The sequence below is a fragment of the Vicugna pacos genome, chromosome 35 (genome assembly GCF_048564905.1).
Source record: "Vicugna pacos chromosome 35, VicPac4, whole genome shotgun sequence".
Classification (NCBI taxonomy): domain Eukaryota; kingdom Metazoa; phylum Chordata; class Mammalia; order Artiodactyla; family Camelidae; genus Vicugna; species Vicugna pacos.
In genome coordinates, this window is record NC_133021.1 from 4,626,208 (window position 1) to 4,634,442 (window position 8,235).

Genomic DNA, 8,235 nt, shown 5'->3' on the forward strand with positions numbered 1-8,235 from the left:
CCCCAAAGGATGCCCCATTAGCTCAGCTGGACAGGAAAAGGAGAAATGGTATCCCACTGCTTGTCTATGTGTACCTGGAATGCCTTGGAGAGATGGGACATTGGGGCTGTCTGCTGGCTCTGAGATGGGCCATCCCAAGCACAGTCCTGCTGCTGTCTGGAACACACTGCTCACACCTCTCATCCTGTGGTCATCCTCCACTGCTACTTTGTGGGCTACCTATTCTTCTGCCAACAGTGTTTCTTATGCCACCCCATTCAGCCAAATGGCTTCAAATTCAAATTCTCACTACGGGTAATGCAGATCAACACTCTGACACTCTGAAAAGATCCTACTTTACAGCCAATTTTCGCAGATGCCTCTGCTTAGTGTATCAAAAAAAAAGTATGTGAATTTAATATTTATCATTATAGCATGAATAAATTATGAAATAATTAGATTATTCCTAAATTATGTAGCCCCTTTCAGAGTATCACATTGAGAAGTTATATATCACGGGCACTTATTGTAAAGATGGCCCCAAATCATGAAATGCATACTTTGGAGTGGTGCTGGAGACTGTGGCATGTTCTGGTCCATGCCGAGGGCAGGCTCACCTTGTGTCTGAGCTCATTTCAAACCATATGCCCATAACATCTCTTTACTTCAACTCACTGGCCAATTTTTGTTCCTAAAGTCACCATTCAACCTCGGATCATAAGATGTTTGCACATACTTTCACAGCACCTGTACATCTCCTTCCTAACAACTTTAATAATGGCAATTTTTCATTTATTTTCAGTGATTGATTCACCTGTCTCCCTCAGTAACTGCAACTTCCACAGCAGCAGGAACCATGTGCATTTCTGCTTACCAATATGTCCCCAGAAACTAGCACAGCTTCTGGCACACAGTAGGGGCTTAACAACTAGCCACTGGGGGAAAAATACTATGAAATAGACTCATTGGTGGAAATGTTTCTGCTTCTAAGAGTGGATCTGCCAAAAATCATTCAAATCAAGGCTAACTAACTTTAAGGCTCAGCTATGCTGTTTTTTTCTTTAAAAAAATATAGAAGAAAGACTATGCTGCTATTTGGGTTTAAACTGATTTTGGAGACAATTTTCAAAAGGTTTGACTAACAATTTAACAACACTCATTTGGATATGTATGGAGATGACCAATTTTAAAACTTTTTTTTTAATGAAATAAGAGTTCATTTTTAAAAAGGTTCACCCAGATTAGGCCAAATTGAAAAAGATAAGAAAAACTACCACTTACTTTGTCAGGTACTCTCTCTCTATTATTTTAATTTAATCCTCATATCTGAATCTTACCCCTGGGTCACAGATGAGGAAATGGAGGGAGGAAGGGGCTGGGGTAAGACACTGACTAAGCGGCAGAGCCAGGAGTCACATCTAGGTGTATTTGATTCCAAGAGCTATGCCTTAAATCTTAGCCACACTTTAAGCTAAAAAATAAATGCTGACATTGAATAATACTGTGTTTGTTGCTCCCTCTCATGAAAAGGTACAAGACTACATCTTAGTACCATCAACTGGGTCAAGTATTTGAAATAGAATTTGGATGCCAATGATGGCGTAGCAGGGAAATGAGAAAATTCACAAAAAAAGGAATAAGGAGGGATATTAACTAACATTAACCAAAAGCTTGTTTTATGCTGGATACTGTATTAGATGCTTTCATAATAATCCTAAGGCTCCTGTGAGATGAGTAATAATAGTCAAGAAAAAAGAGGTATAGAATAACCGGTATTTGGCTACTGCAATGCTCCTTTCCCCCTTTCTTTCTAAGGATGTGAACCACCCACATTTCAGCTGAGTATTGTCTGGAATAAGGACAATATTCCCCGGTATCTGTTCCAGCTAGGTGAGGTCATAATACTAAATTCTGGCCAATGAGTTGTGACAGGAAGTGTATGACAGCCTCTGGGAAATTTCCTTGAGAGACCATAGATTCTTGCCTTCCTCTATCTCCTTCCCTTCCTTCCTCCTTTCTACACTGCATGTGATGGATAAAGCTCCATCTAGGACCATGAGATTGAGGGCCTCGTCTGATGTTTAGTGAACCTAAAAGGTGAAACCAGCCTAAGTCTCAGGAGATTTGTGAAATCATAATACCAGTTCTGGATTGTCTCTCTAGAAACTTTTTTTTAATGTGAAAGAGAAACAAACATCACTTTGTTTATGCCACAGTTCTTTGCAGTCTCTGTAACTGGCAACTAATTTTAACTAATCCAGAAACTCATCCAAAGTGATCATGTAGGGTTCAAACCCAGGCCCACCAGTCTGCAAAGTCCACACTGTTGGACAGAAGCCTGAAGAACTCCTGCTTATAATATGCAGAAGTTTGGTGGTGGGGAAGAGAGTGTGTGTGTGTGTGTGTAAAACTGCTGACAAGAATTTGACAGAAGGAAAGAAGGAAAGTTCAAATATGCTCACAACTCTGTATACGGAAGAGACAATCAAAGGGAATATGCTACTGGACAGTAAAGAATGTAGTCTCCATCAGAGGTGGACAGAGAAAGATCTGTCACCTGCATGGATCTGGAAAGAGAAAGGAAACAGAAGCTGTGTCTCTGAAAGATGCTGCCGACTGAGGAGTAGGCACTGTGGAACAGAGCCTTAGAAATGGCCACAGGATGAAATAGATAAGTAAGAATTTCAAGGAAACCTGAAATCAGAGAAGCAGGAGATGAGATGCACGGTCTGGAAAGGGACAAGCCAAGTCACGTGGCCCATATCAAAGACAGCATACAGCACAAAAAGACAAAAAGAAAGGTCAAGGTTGAAGCTCTGACAACTCATTTTTATTCATTTCCTTTACACAGATTCACAACAGCATTGAAGAAGTGAATTTAAATTGTGTTGCAATTGAGTGGAATCCTAAATGAGGGGAAATCATAGAACAGGGAGTTTATTATTAACCTTTGTTCAGTTTCTAAATGAACAGCACTGATAAGAACTTAGCAGACAGATCCAGTGATTGGAGTTAAGCATAATTTTATTTAAGATCAATGTTAATAGTCCAGAAAGGGAAAGATAAGTTGGTATGTCTGCCAAAGACATTACTTTAAACAGCAGAGGGGGGAAAACACAACTAAATCATAATAAATGTATACAGCAAATTTATAAAATATAGATGGGAAATAAAATACAAGTGGGCAATAGCAAAAAAAGGAAAGGCAGTAATGAGAAAGCAGACATGACAGAAATGACAATGCATTCTACAACTAGTTAAATAAACTGTATGCTATAATTGGACCTCCCAAATTTCTTTTGAGTGGTCACAGATCAGAATTGTTTGCAGAGCATCCTGTACTCCCCAAGTCAGGAAAGCAGAGAAGAACATGCTGTATAGAAGACAATGAAAATCATGCTGCTGGAGGAGGGGGTTGCTCAGTGGTAGAGTGAATACTTAGCATGTACGAGGTCCTGGGTTCAATCTTCAGTGTACATTTTCCCTGATGATATCAGTGTATGCTAGATGGATGCTGGAAATTAGAAACAAACAAAAAAATTTGAACTTCAATGTGAGAGACACTAAATAAATTTCAGAGATTAGACTAAACAGGCTATTTTTGTATGAGCAGTAAAAAAATCAAAAAGGAATATAAAAATACTCAAGTACCATCAAGAGAATTTTTAAATTAAAAAAAACCCTGTTTATTAATTTGAAAAACTGGCTTAAGCAAGAATCTTCTACATAATAAAATATTTCCACCCTTCTACCCCAGAAAACAAAACAAAAATATCACTAATTTCAAGACACTGCAGAAAAATATCCACACAGTCTAAAAAACTTGGAAGGATAATGGAATAATATTCAACACTGAAAAGAAATAAGCTATCAAGCCATAAAAAGTCATGGGGGGAACTTAAATGCATAATGCTAAGTGTAAGAAGCCAATACAAAAAGGCTGCAGACTGATTTTAATGATATGACATTTTGGAAAAGGCCAAATTATGAAGACAGTAAACATATGAGTGGTTGCCAAGGGTAAGGTGGGAAGGAGACATGTATAGGTGGAGAATAGTGAATTTTGGTGGAGCATAGGATTTTCAGGTCAGTGATAATACGGTACATTATCACACTCTGATGATACTATAATGGTTGATGCATCATAGAATGTACAAAACACCAAATGAACCCTAATGTAAACTACTTATGGTCTGTGGATGAGAATGATGCATCAATGTATGTTCATCAATTGTATCAAATGTACTTCTCTGGTGGGGGATGCTGATAATGGGGAAGGGTGTACATGAGTTGGGGGCAGGGGTATATGGAGACTGTGCACTTTTTTAACATTTTTTATTGGTTTATAATCATTTTAAAATGTGTCAAATTCCAGTGTAGAGCACAATTTTTCAGTTATACATGAACATATATATATTCATTGTCACATTATTTTCTCTGTGAGCTACCACAAGCTCTTGTGTATATTTCCCTGTGCTATACAGTATAATCTTGTTTATCTATTCTACAATTTTGGAATCCCAGTCTATCCTTTCCCACCCTCTGCTCCCTTGGCAACCACAAGTTTGTATTCTATGTCTATGAGTCTCTTTATGTTTTATATTTATGCTTTGATTTTTTGTTTCTGTTTTTGTTTTTTAGCTTCCACATATGAGTGATCTCATATGGTATTTTTCTTTCTCTTTCTGGCTTACTTCACATAGAATGACATTCTCCAGGAGCATCCATCTTGCTGCAAATGGCATTATGTTGTCAGTTTTTATGGCTGAGTAGTATTCCATTGTATAAATATACCACATCTTCTTTAACCAGTCATCTGTTGATGGACATTTAGGCTGTTTCCATGTATTGGCTATTGTAAATAGTGCTCCTATGAACATTGAGGTGCAGGTGTCATTCTGAAGTAAGGTTCCTTCTGGATATAAGCCCAGGAGTGGGATTCCTTGGTCATATGGTAAGTCTATTCCTAGTCTTTTGAGGAATCTCCACACTGTTTTCCATAGTGGCTGCATCAAACTGCATTCCCACCAGCAGTGTAGGAGGGTTCCCCTTTCATGGAGACTATACAGTTACTCTCAATTTTGCTGTAAGCCTAACACTGCTCTAAAAAATAAATTCTAAAAGACAAAAACAAACCTTGGAGGACATAATATCTTTTTCCAGTTATATTGACTAGGGCCGTTTTCATTTTAACTAATGCTCAATTTTTCCATCTGAGGATTCAGAAGAGTGTGATAGCAATGGGGAGGGGAATGGTCTTAAAAAAGCAAATCTTAAGAGCAAATCTAAATCATTGAAAATGAAATCACTCTCAAAGTAAGAATGTTCATGTTAGGCTGGACATGTTGGAACACCTTTCCAAATGAATAAAAACAGGACAAGTTTCAAAGAATCGTAAATTTAATTCTAACATGTAGTAGATGGGTAAGTATGTGTAAGTGCCATAACTCAACCGTACACTCACTGACAACTGTGTCCCCTTCACTACCTGAACTAAGAGTAACATCAGATATGTCATGGCTTATATTCTTAAATCACACAGACCCAGTTACTTGTGTTGTTGGCTGCCATTTCATATTCCTTCAAGGGTGAAGCTATTGACTAGGAAAGCCAGGAGCAAAAGAAATTCATCTTGGCACTCACAAACCAAAGAACATTTTGGGGTCTCAGGGGGTGGAACCTGAACACATGGAGGGTATTGGAATTGTTAACTAATTATACTGCATTTTGGTTGCTTCTGTGTGCTTCAACCTAACATTTAGGTTTAGCAGACCTAACAGTCTGAAAAAAATACATGCCATTTCATTTCTTCTTGGAAAGCAGTGAACACTGCCTATTTTAAGTTGGTCACATATTTGCAATTTAAAATGTTCATACTGATATCTTTTCACCTAATTTTAAAAGTTTTTGGCAAGGCAAATTTATTCAAGAAAGTTAACAGATAGGCTTATGTTTTAAAAGTTACCTGTCCTTCTCTTGGGAGTTGGGAAGGGGGCTGCTGAGAGTGGACAGCAGGGCACTGCTGCACACCTCTCATGGGCTATAAAAGCAGGGGTCTGTTTTCAAGAGTTGGGAGAGAGGCTTACGACTGTCCAGGTCCACATGCAAGGGACTTTGGAAGTACAGTATTTGTGTCAGGCCTCCGCTTTCTCACATGTATATCCTGAGTAACTTGTTATTTACAGATGTGCTTTGGATGCTAAAGGAAGACTCAGTGGAGCATCAAAGAGTTTAACTCATACACAGAAATCTCTTGATCTTTTCTTACACTGTGTGCTTGTTTCAGAAACCTGAATCCCATTGAGAGACCAAACAATGTTTGGAGGGTTGGAGAACTCAGGTTTATTATGCCAATGGGCCCAGAGGAGTTAACACTCCAAGCTCTGGGCCCTGTCTGTAGGTTTACAGAGGCTTTTATAGGGTTTTAGATTTCAATTAAGTTTGCACCATATGCAAATTAGGTGTTAGAAATGGACCATTAAGGGGTGAGCTTTTGGGAACCAATGGAATTTTAGGAGTAAGTTTCATTTTCCTAGAACCACGCCGTTTTACAGAAGCACAAAAGTAGGAAGGCAATGACCCTGCATGGGAGGTCATGTTGGTCCCTTTGTGGGCTTTGCCCCTTCATGCCTAGAAAGGCTGCAGGGCCATGTGGCAGTTTATAGTTGTATCAAACTAAGAGGTTTAAGTAAGGATTCTGGGCCTCCAGGAGCATCCGCATCTCATAAATCATTACCCTCAAGATGGGGAGGGAATACCGTGGTCTTGCTTTACTCTTAAAGAGGGTTTTATGGCTAGTAAACTGCCAGTCTACCTGTCTTCTGCCCTGCTCATTTTCTTCTACAGTTGAGTGGCCTTCCTTTGAAAACTAACAAGGAGACTTGCAGAACAAACATAACATTAATCCAGACTCAGGAATTCGGGGGACTTAAAATGTCTGTTATCCTCATTTAATCCCTACTCTCATCCCCACCCCATATTTAACTGAGTCTTTTTGCACAATCATCCTCAACACTCTGATTCAATTAGGCAACACCTCTATCTCAGGATTGCTGAGATCACATTCCCATTAAAAAAAAAATTTTTACAGGAACCTCCCAAACGAATAAAATAAAGACTATAAAAAACTCTGCATTTGAAAAATATCTGATCAGTTTGTATAAATGAAAATAAATGGCACAACTGTGTTATATGAGATGGAGATGTGCCTGACAGAGACTGATTAGGACTATGGATTGAATTACACTAAAAAGGAGTAAGAAGGCTGTCTTTGTGACACTGCTCTATTCTCTATTTGTCCACTCCATTCTGAGCTGGCAGCTGTCCTTCCTGAGCCTTGGAGGAAAGGCTGAAAGAGCATTCCTTCCTTTGGTCATCGATAGAATTTTTATTGAGCTTATGAGTGTGAGACAGATGAGAATATGAGTTTATGGACAGATCTTTTAAGGTAATTTAGATTTGGGTTTGGTCCTCAAACTGACTACAACCTGGAGGGGAAGATAAAAGCTACAGAATTAAATATAAAACAGGGGAAAAAGTGAGTGTTATGAGAAATACTGATTGTGAAGTCATGATATTAAAAATTGAAAATGTCTAATTTCCCATATGTGTCTTTGAAGATTTAGAAAGGAATATTCTCTCCCCTTAGAAATCTATGAACAGAGAATGCATTCTTCTGTCACAGAAATATCACTACCTGTGTGATTTGGGGGAGTCATTTCATATGCTTGGGAGTCAATCTCTTTATCTATAAAATAAGAGATTATAAACTAGGTGATCTGTTAAGAATTCAATTCCAATGAGGGTACGAGTAAAACAGTGTCTCCCATGCTTGGTAACCCAAGTCACCATTTGCAGGAAGATAAAGTGCTCAAGTTCATTAAAACCATATCAGCTCTGGGTTCATCTCAAATATGTAGCTTATAAATATGTTTATTTTATTCTAATTCTCATTAATAAAATCACCCTCCATGGTAACAACACATATTACTAACACTGGAAAAAGTGGGCTTCTGAATTTGGGATATTGCTCCTTGGAATCCTCCTCTGAAACTGTAGCATCAAATAGATGTTTCTTTGTTTCTTCTTCCTCCCATTTCACTTCATATAAACTGCCTGCATTACAGTGGGGAGAAAACTGAATAACCTCAAACACTGTTCTCGAAGAACTTTAATACTACTCACATGATTCGGGCCCAAAAAGAAAAGAAAGTATTTAGGAGCTAGAAATTACTGGCATCCCAGGGTAGGCCTTAT